Raw genomic sequence first — 12599 nt, forward strand, 5'->3', positions numbered from 1 at the left:
ATAAACTACAGACCATTTATAAACTACAGATCATTTATAAACTACAGATCATTTATAAACTACAGATCGGTTATAAACTACAGATCGGTTATAAACTACAGACCAGTTATAAACTACAGACCGTTTATAAACTACAGACCATTTATAAACTACAGATCATTTATAAACTACAGATCGTTTATAAACTACAGACCGTTTATAAACTACAGACCATTTATAAACTACAGACCATTTATAAACTACAGACCATTTATAAACTACAGACCATTTATAAACTACAGATCGTTTATAAACTACAGACCATTTATAAACTACAGACCGTTTATAAACTACAGACCGTTTATAAACTACAGACCGTTTATAAACTACAGATCGTTTATAAACTACAGACCGTTTATAAACTACAGACCATTTATAAACTACAGATCAGTTATAAACTACAGACTGTTTTTAAACTACAGACCGTTTATAAACTACAGACCGTTTATAAACTACAGATCATTTATAAACTACAGACTGTTTTTAAACTACAGATCATTTATAAACTACAGATCATTTATAAACTACAGACCATTTATAAACTACAGATCATTTATAAACTACAGACCGTTTTTAAACTACAGACCATTTATAAACTACAGATCATTTATAAACTACAGACCATTTATAAACTACAGATCAGTTATAAACTACAGACCATTTATAAACTACAGATCAGTTATAAACTACAGACCATTTATAAACTACAGATCATTTATAAACTACAGATCAGTTATAAACTACAGACTGTTTTTAAACTACAGATCATTTATAAACTACAGATCATTTATAAACTACAGATCAGTTATAAACTACAGACCATTTATAAACTACAGATCAGTTATAAACTACAGACCATTTATAAACTACAGACCGTTTATAAACTACACAGACTGTTATAAACTACAGACCATTTATAAACTACAGATCATTTATAAACTACAGATCAGTTATAAACTACAGACCATTTATAAACTACAGACCATTTATAAACTACAGATCATTTATAAACTACAGACCATTTATAAACTACAGATCATTTATAAACTACAGACCATTTATAAACTACAGATCAGTTATAAACTACAGACCATTTATAAACTACAGATCAGTTATAAACTACAGACTGTTTTTAAACTACAGACATTTATAAACTACAGATCATTTATAAACTACAGATCAGTTATAAACTACAGATCATTTATAAACTACAGATCATTTATAAACTACAGACCGTTTATAAACTACAGATCATTTATAAACTACAGACCATTTATAAACTACAGACCGTTTTTAAACTACAGACCATTTATAAACTACAGACCGTTTTTAAACTACAGACCATTTATAAACTACAGACCGTTTATAAACTACAGATCAGTTATAAACTACAGACCATTTATAAACTACAGACCGTTTATAAACTACAGATCATTTATAAACTACAGATCAGTTATAAACTACAGACCGTTTTTAAACTACAGACCGTTTATAAACTACAGACCATTTATAAACTACAGATCATTTATAAACTACAGATCATTTATAAACTACAGACCATTTATAAACTACAGATCATTTATAAACTACAGACCGTTTTTAAACTACAGACCATTTATAAACTACAGACCATTTATAAACTACAGATCATTTATAAACTACAGATCATTTATAAACTACAGATCATTTATAAACTACAGATCGGTTATAAACTACAGATCGGTTATAAACTACAGATCGGTTATAAACTACAGACCAGTTATAAACTACAGACCATTTATAAACTACAGACCATTTATAAACTACAGACCGTTTATAAACTACAGATCGTTTATAAACTACAGACCGTTTATAAACTACAGACCATTTATAAACTACAGACCATTTATAAACTACAGACCGTTTATAAACTACAGATCGTTTATAAACTACAGACCATTTATAAACTACAGACCGTTTATAAACTACAGACCGTTTATAAACTACAGATCGTTTATAAACTACAGACCGTTTATAAACTACAGACCGTTTATAAACTACAGATCATTTATAAACTACAGATCAGTTATAAACTACAGACTGTTTTTAAACTACAGACCGTTTATAAACTACAGACCGTTTATAAACTACAGATCATTTATAAACTACAGACTGTTTTTAAACTACAGATCATTTATAAACTACAGATCATTTATAAACTACAGACCATTTATAAACTACAGATCATTTATAAACTACAGACCGTTTTTAAACTACAGACCATTTATAAACTACAGATCATTTATAAACTACAGACCATTTATAAACTACAGATCAGTTATAAACTACAGACCATTTATAAACTACAGATCAGTTATAAACTACAGACCATTTATAAACTACAGATCAGTTATAAACTACAGACCATTTATAAACTACAGATCATTTATAAACTACAGATCAGTTATAAACTACAGACTGTTTTTAAACTACAGATCATTTATAAACTACAGATCATTTATAAACTACAGATCATTTATAAACTACAGACCATTTATAAACTACAGATCATTTATAAACTACAGACTGTTTTTAAACTACAGACCATTTATAAACTACAGACCATTTATAAACTACAGATCATTTATAAACTACAGATCATTTATAAACTACAGATCATTTATAAACTACAGATCGGTTATAAACTACAGATCGGTTATAAACTACAGACCAGTTATAAACTACAGACCATTTATAAACTACAGACCATTTATAAACTACAGACCATTTATAAACTACAGATCGTTTATAAACTACAGACCGTTTATAAACTACAGACCATTTATAAACTACAGACCATTTATAAACTACAGACCATTTATAAACTACAGATCGTTTATAAACTACAGACCATTTATAAACTACAGACCGTTTATAAACTACAGACCGTTTATAAACTACAGACCGTTTATAAACTACAGATCGTTTATAAACTACAGACCGTTTATAAACTACAGACCGTTTATAAACTACAGATCATTTATAAACTACAGATCAGTTATAAACTACAGACAGTTTTTAAACTACAGACCATTTAAAAACTACAGACCCTTTATAAACTACAGAACATTTATAAACTACAGACCATTTATAAACTACAGATCATTTATAAACTACAGATCATTTATAAACTACAGACCATTTATAAACTACAGATCATTTATAAACTACAGACCGTTTTTAAACTACAGACCATTTATAAACTACAGATCATTTATAAACTACAGACCATTTATAAACTACAGATCAGTTATAAACTACAGACCATTTATAAACTACAGATCAGTTATAAACTACAGACCATTTATAAACTACAGATCATTTATAAACTACAGATCAGTTATAAACTACAGACTGTTTTTAAACTACAGATCATTTATAAACTACAGATCATTTATAAACTACAGATCAGTTATAAACTACAGACCATTTATAAACTACAGATCAGTTATAAACTACAGACCATTTATAAACTACAGATCATTTATAAACTACAGATCAGTTATAAACTACAGACTGTTTTTAAACTACAGATCATTTATAAACTACAGATCATTTATAAACTACAGATCAGTTATAAACTACAGACCATTTATAAACTACAGACCATTTATAAACTACAGATCATTTATAAACTACAGACCATTTATAAACTACAGATCATTTATAAACTACAGACCATTTATAAACTACAGATCAGTTATAAACTACAGACCATTTATAAACTACAGATCAGTTATAAACTACAGACTGTTTTTAAACTACAGACATTTATAAACTACAGATCATTTATAAACTACAGATCAGTTATAAACTACAGATCATTTATAAACTACAGATCATTTATAAACTACAGACCGTTTATAAACTACAGATCATTTATAAACTACAGACCATTTATAAACTACAGACCGTTTTTAAACTACAGACCATTTATAAACTACAGACCGTTTTTAAACTACAGACCATTTATAAACTACAGACCGTTTATAAACTACAGATCAGTTATAAACTACAGACCATTTATAAACTACAGACCGTTTATAAACTACAGATCATTTATAAACTACAGATCAGTTATAAACTACAGACCGTTTTTAAACTACAGACCATTTATAAACTACAGATCATTTATAAACTACAGATCATTTATAAACTACAGACCATTTATAAACTACAGATCATTTATAAACTACAGACTGTTTTTAAACTACAGACCATTTATAAACTACAGACCATTTATAAACTACAGATCATTTATAAACTACAGATCATTTATAAACTACAGATCATTTATAAACTACAGATCGGTTATAAACTACAGATCGGTTATAAACTACAGACCAGTTATAAACTACAGACCATTTATAAACTACAGACCATTTATAAACTACAGACCATTTATAAACTACAGATCGTTTATAAACTACAGACCGTTTATAAACTACAGACCATTTATAAACTACAGACCATTTATAAACTACAGACCATTTATAAACTACAGATCGTTTATAAACTACAGACCATTTATAAACTACAGACCGTTTATAAACTACAGACCGTTTATAAACTACAGACCGTTTATAAACTACAGATCGTTTATAAACTACAGACCGTTTATAAACTACAGACCGTTTATAAACTACAGATCATTTATAAACTACAGATCAGTTATAAACTACAGACTGTTTTTAAACTACAGACCGTTTATAAACTACAGACCGTTTATAAACTACAGATCATTTATAAACTACAGACTGTTTTTAAACTACAGATCATTTATAAACTACAGATCATTTATAAACTACAGACCATTTATAAACTACAGATCATTTATAAACTACAGACCGTTTTTAAACTACAGACCATTTATAAACTACAGATCATTTATAAACTACAGACCATTTATAAACTACAGATCAGTTATAAACTACAGACCATTTATAAACTACAGATCAGTTATAAACTACAGACCATTTATAAACTACAGATCATTTATAAACTACAGATCAGTTATAAACTACAGACCATTTATAAACTACAGATCAGTTATAAACTACAGACCATTTATAAACTACAGATCATTTATAAACTACAGATCAGTTATAAACTACAGACTGTTTTTAAACTACAGATCATTTATAAACTACAGATCATTTATAAACTACAGACCATTTATAAACTACAGACCATTTATAAACTACAGACCATTTATAAACTACAGATCATTTATAAACTACAGACCATTTATAAACTACAGATCATTTATAAACTACAGACCATTTATAAACTACAGATCAGTTATAAACTACAGACCATTTATAAACTACAGATCAGTTATAAACTACAGACTGTTTTTAAACTACAGACATTTATAAACTACAGATCATTTATAAACTACAGATCATTTATAAACTACAGATCATTTATAAACTACAGATCAGTTATAAACTACAGATCGTTTATAAACTACAGATCATTTATAAACTACAGATCATTTATAAACTACAGACCATTTATAAACTACAGACCGTTTATAAACTACAGACCGTTTATAAACTACAGACCGTTTATAAACTACAGATCGTTTATAAACTACAGACCGTTTATAAACTACAGACCGTTTATAAACTACAGATCATTTATAAACTACAGATCAGTTATAAACTACAGACTGTTTTTAAACTACAGACCGTTTATAAACTACAGACCGTTTATAAACTACAGATCATTTATAAACTACAGACTGTTTTTAAACTACAGATCATTTATAAACTACAGATCATTTATAAACTACAGACCATTTATAAACTACAGATCATTTATAAACTACAGACCGTTTTTAAACTACAGACCATTTATAAACTACAGATCATTTATAAACTACAGACCATTTATAAACTACAGATCAGTTATAAACTACAGACCATTTATAAACTACAGATCAGTTATAAACTACAGACCATTTATAAACTACAGATCATTTATAAACTACAGATCAGTTATAAACTACAGACCATTTATAAACTACAGATCAGTTATAAACTACAGACCATTTATAAACTACAGATCATTTATAAACTACAGATCAGTTATAAACTACAGACTGTTTTTAAACTACAGATCATTTATAAACTACAGATCATTTATAAACTACAGATCAGTTATAAACTACAGACCATTTATAAACTACAGACCATTTATAAACTACAGATCATTTATAAACTACAGACCATTTATAAACTACAGATCATTTATAAACTACAGACCATTTATAAACTACAGATCAGTTATAAACTACAGACCATTTATAAACTACAGATCAGTTATAAACTACAGACTGTTTTTAAACTACAGACATTTATAAACTACAGATCATTTATAAACTACAGATCATTTATAAACTACAGATCATTTATAAACTACAGATCAGTTATAAACTACAGATCGTTTATAAACTACAGATCATTTATAAACTACAGATCATTTATAAACTACAGACCATTTATAAACTACAGATCGTTTATAAACTACAGACCGTTTATAAACTACAGATCATTTATAAACTACAGATCAGTTATAAACTACAGATCGTTTATAAACTACAGATCATTTATAAACTACAGATCAGTTATAAACTACAGACCGTTTATAAACTACAGATTGCTTCACGGTGTTCCCAGTCTGCTTTTCCCAGTCTGTCCAGGGAGATCGTGGGGCGTTCACTGACTGGTGAAAATATCAGCGTTTTCATTTTTCATGGGACTAATAGGCACAAATTTAGCAAAGAATCCGTTCAGAAAATGACTGACAAGGCGACTCAAATACTGAGTAAGATTTCATTTGATGTTTAAAATTACATCATCAGACAAATAAATAATAAAGTGTTCTGTGTATATTGTGGTATTTTAAAGACTAACATGAAAAATATTTACACAATCGAATAACATAAATTCAAAGTTCTGAACAATTTTGAAAATCAGTTTATTTCAATATAATACCAACATTCACAGGCGGTACTGTATGTATTATTAGAACAGGGTAAAAATGACTTCCAGTGACACTATAGGGTATTTACTGTATTTCTCCTTAAATGCAGCAACACTCTTCAGAAAGAGATGATAACAAAGCTGGTGTAGAAACAAGAGGTCTCACTTCAGCAAACTCTACATGTTTCTGAGTCACAGAAATGACTCAGATAAGAGTAAAAAGTACAGGGTAGTAAATAGAACCATGACGATTAATCAGTTTAATCGACTTTTGAAGTAATCGTCAACTAATAATTAATTACTTACTGCAGGTTACAGACTCTAAAAAGGCCGTTTTCTGACTGCAGATTCATCTTTGCTAAATCATCAACCATATGCTCCAGGAAAGCTTAAAATGTTTATTTTATTATTTAAAAAACAATTTAAATTATTATCTTTACTAATATTGTTGAAAACAGTGCAAGTGGTTAAATTAAAAATCAACAAATGTGATTTTTTTTATCTGAATAATTGATAAATCATAAAAAATATTTGATTTCTAAAATAATAATTGGTTGTAGTAAAACAACTCCTAAAAGTCCTTTTCCGTCCCAATAAGCATTAAATTGTCTGGTATCTTTTTAAAGTGTCTTTGTGAATCTGCTGCTTTTTGCAACGTTGAAAAGAAAACAATACTTCTTTTCTCAGAATATAATTTTCAGTCTTAGTGTAATTTTTGCCAGTATGACTTAAAAACTGAGCTGGTTTCCTAATACAGTAATTATTCTTGTTATTTATTTCCAGAGATTTTAGTAATTTTTGTATTAGACAATTTATGAAATCCTGAAGTTTATTATTTATCTATTCTTTGAAACCTCAAATCGAAGGAAGACTTTAACATATTTAACATATTTATTAAATATGTTAAATTCAAAAGTCTTCTTTAAGTAAACAGAATGATTACAGTGTTTCAGAACTGGGCCAAATGTTTTCTCTGTTTGGAAAATCAAATTATAGTCTAAAATATTCTGTTCACGTTAACAGAGTAAAGGCTGCAGTCCTACAGCTGGCCAGGAGAGGGCGCTATGTGCACAGTTTACACAGGCAGCATGTGGCTGAACGTTTTATTTATTCATTATTTTTACACAAATGTTTGTAATAGTGATTATAAAATGCACTGCTGTAAACATCCATTGTGTGAAACTTTATTAGTAAAACTGTAACATAACAAAACAAATGTTTATTTATAGTAAATATACAGCAGAACAAAACAAATGGGATCAGTTTTATGTTGTATTGATTTCAGTTCACAACAAATGTTGTTTTGAGGCAGTTTGCCAAAAACCCCAAAACATTTCAATTCAAGTTATCAATTATTTTAACTATTTTGAAAAGTTTTTATCCAAGAAAACCCAGCAGAGCTTCTAGTTGTTGACTTGCAGCTTTCACTCCTCCTGAACCAGCAGGGGGCGACAGCAGACAATGGCTTTTGTTGAGTTGTTGACTTTCCAGCCCCCTACCGAGCATGCATGTGGCGACAGTGAAGAGGAAAACCTTCTTGTAGCAGGAAGAAACCTCTAGCAGAACCGACTGGAGGTTTGAAAAGACGGAGTAGAGACACAAGATGGTGATGTCATCATCATCTTGTGCAGGGTCCTGATTGGTTCATTTGCATAATTTTGGTTTGTAGGAGGAAAACCTGGGGACATATTTTAAGGCACCACATCAAACTTTCTGGCTTCCTGTGTGACATCATGGAAAAATCAAAGAATCAGGAGGAGAGCTTCAGTTTTACTGCAGCAGACTTTGTTTTGTTTTACAGATGTGAAACTTAATGAAACAAAACAGGAAATTCATGTCAGGTTTTATCAGATTGTCGCCTACAGGAGTAATCTGAGCGACGGAAGCTGGTAACACATGGTCGGCTTTATTAAAAACATAAATTAGGTTTTTACGTTTGGTCTGTGGAGGAAGCTGGGATCATATTTAAATCCGGTTTGAGAGAGTTTTGCTTCATCTGCGGGGAGCTGAAAAAATTACTCAGCATTGATGCATATTTATGTGAAATCCCACGCTGATGCATTTTTCTCTTTGTTTTTTGTGGTGAGTAGAATAATAAGTTGAGTCTGATCTCTGAAGAAGTTCTGTCAGTCCTTTTCTCCACATGTGGATGTGGAGAAATTATCATAGAAAATATGGAAGAGCAGCAGAAACGATGCAACATTCTGTCCGTCCATCAATCTGAAACTATTAGCTTCATGTTGTTGTTTTCCATGTTCGTCCAGTGGGGGGGGGCGGCGGTGTGTGTCACAATAAAACCATCAACAGCTTGGTGCCGTTTTGAGTTATTTACAGATTCTGAGAATGATTTTAAGCTTTTCAATGATAGAAAACATAAAAATCAAAGAAGTTCTTCACTGTGCAATAACAACATTTTGGGCCTTTTCATAATTTGGAAACATAATGAAAGAAAAATTTACTTGAATTGCTTTGACAGAAAGCCTGATGAGAATAATTATTTAGTTTTAGTTGTTAAGATGCAGTTAATCAGCGTGGGGCCCGGCGCTGCTCAGCTCTTCCTTTGAGTGACCCGGCCTTTAGCCGCTCAGATTGGTATTTTTAAACACAGTCCTTTGGTAGCTAGCTGGACACTGCGCACTTTGAGCTCATGTCACTCCATATCCAGGGGAGTTCTGGCTCTCTAAGCCGACTCACCGTTTCGACTTTGCTACGACTTCCAGAGGCTTCCTGCGGTCCAGGGGCCGCCTGCGGTCCAGGGGCCGCCTGCGGTCCAGGGGCCGCCGGGGGGCCACATTAGCTGTCCTATCTTATCACAGCGGAGTAGGGACTGGATGTGGGGCGGTAGAAAGGCTCGGTGCAGCCCAGTGCAGTCGGGAACCCGCCTTCTTCAAATCTAACTAACTGCTGTCAGCAAATATTTTTGTTTGTGCAGTTAATATTTTAAAGATAAAACCTCCACCTTCTTCAAATCAAACGGATTTGGTTTATCTGCTCCATTGGTGCTGCTTTTGCTTTGAAGGTATTAATGAAAGATGAAAGGTCAATAGGTCAACCAGCTCCCCTACATTATCCAATCAGCAAAAAGCAGCAGAGCTGATTGACACCACATTAGTTAAATTTTGTATCATTAGTGAGCTGTAATGCTGCATCGTTATCCAATTAATTTCTAGTTCAGCAGGTTTATGTTTAATTAAATGAACGTTTTAATTCAATTCGGTGCTTTTTTCTGTCGGCTGAAACTAAACCTCAGATATCGGAATTGAAGCTAAAAAAAGTGAAAAAGAAAAACTCAGTTTTAGTTAGATCTTAAACTCTTCAGCTGCAGCAGTGTGAGGAGCAGAACGACGAGCTCATGAGATTATCCAACGTTTTGTCAGAGAAGCTTTTAAATGAGAGGAAGAATCGAGATCAGCCGTTCTATCGGACCGCTCCACCTGCCGGTCCGGACGGGTTTGGGTCCGGTTGGGGAACGTGATGAGCAGAGCGAGGGACGAGTCGGAGACCGAGCAGAGAACTGAAGGCTCTGTTTTTAATTAAAGCTCCTGAACGTTTCATTAGCAAGTCAAATGAATCCGGGAAGGTGAAGCAGCAAAACAACGGCTCACAGGGAGTATTTGTTCAGATAATCGTTCCACTCGTTTGCGTTCACACAGACTCCCAGAAGAGAAGCAAAACACTTTTCTAATATAAAGTTCAGTTTTATAATTACCTTTCAAATGGGCAAGGTTGTTTTCATGAGTCAGTGTTTGGCCTGCTGGCTGTTTGATAAGGCGCAGGAGGACTGGTGGCCTTTCGGTCTGAACAACAACAAAACTCTGCATTTAATGAGTTATTTCAGGAGCTACAGCTGATCTGTTATGTAACACATGTCTACATGATGGAGCTAACTGGAGGACATTAATGACGCAGCGGCACAAACTAAAACTGTTCAGAGATCCATAAAATCATTTATACGATTGATTTAGAAGTTTATTTTAATAGATCAAAGCAAATATTCCTTGACATGCATTAATACGGCGGTGGAAACCGTAGAAATGAAAACTGAACGCCGCCCGTGGGCGGAGCCAATAATCTGTGCGGTCCAGAGAGGCGGGCTGTGATTGGTCAGAAGACTATGACGTTTTATAATGTTGATGTTTTACTTTAACTAGTCCACTTCCATTATCTAGTTTTTGTATCTGCAGGCGACATGAATTTATCCGTCACTGTGGAATTATGGGTATTTTTATGATTCTTCGCTGAATAACTCCAAAGACTGAAAATGTTCATGGAGGCTGTCTGCAGACAGGGGGCGCTCTCTCTGCGACGCGCCGTTAAAACCATTTTAAAGTATTTAGTGGTGAAGTCATGCAGAAACACGTTCTAATAAACGTTTAACACTGAACTGAGAGACATTTAAATCATCCAAAATAAAAAACTAAACTAAACAACAGGATGAATGTTGAAGCTTCTGAAAAGAAACGGTTTATTGAGACCAAAACAGCAGACTGAAAACTTTTACCGTCCAAAAATCAAAAAACGTGCAAATGGAAATTATTGAGCCTGTTCTAATCTAATATGATTTTATTTCTTGCTTATTGCAGCCTGGTTGGTTCTTTAGTTTGTTTTTATACCTGAACCTGCAGGCAGTCAGTGACTGACGGCTCTGCTTCGCTGCAGCTGATCTGTCAGGGTTATTTAGTAAAGATTGGTCAACTTTTAATGTTTAATAGAAACGGCTTTAATAAAACATTTCATGCCTGCTGTAGATAAAAATGTGTTTTTTTGTTTAATGGCTTCGTTTCATCACTTTCTTTGTTGTTTTCACCTTCAGCAAAATATTTATCAGTTTTCCATTTTCCATTAAATGACTTTCTAATAAACATGTAAAGTTAGCGATTGTTGTTTTGAGGCAGTAATAAGTCATGCTGGCGCCGTAGAGTCGGTAAAGTGAAGGCATCCGATCCTGCAGGTTTGCTGCTCATTATTTCGTCTCTGTGGAAGTGAGATGAGTTTGGCCTCAGCGTTCTCCTCTCCTGCTTCTGTTCTGCTCTGATCAGCCCTGATCAGAGGAAAACCAGGCAGGAAAGCTTTAAAACACCGCGGGCTCGCTCATTAGGAGGAAACCTGTGCCTGGCTGACAGACCCAGCGCACCTCGCCTGAAAGGAGAATCGACTGCTGGAAGGTTTTAGCCAGATCAGTGATGGAGGAATGAACCACACAGAGTTATCGTTGGTTCAAACTCTTTGTGGTGTCTTAAGTTTTAGGATGGACTTTAAGTTTCAGATGTTAACATTTCAAGTTACAACTAAAACCCGTCATGAAGCAGGAAGTCAGAAAGTTTTCAGAGAGGAAGTGAGAACGGATCAGCAGGGCCCGGTTCTGCTGCTGGACTAATTGGAGAGGTGAGTCTCTGCCCTGGGCAGCCGGGAGAAACTCAGCCTCTGATTTGTCACTGAGCTGAAGAACCAAACTCTGGCAGCAACCTGAGCAGAGATCAGGCTGACGGGCCAGGAGGAAATACAGAGGGTCGGTCCGGGTCGGTCCGGGTC

The sequence above is a fragment of the Gambusia affinis genome, linkage group LG08 (assembly GCF_019740435.1).
Source record: "Gambusia affinis linkage group LG08, SWU_Gaff_1.0, whole genome shotgun sequence".
Classification (NCBI taxonomy): domain Eukaryota; kingdom Metazoa; phylum Chordata; class Actinopteri; order Cyprinodontiformes; family Poeciliidae; genus Gambusia; species Gambusia affinis.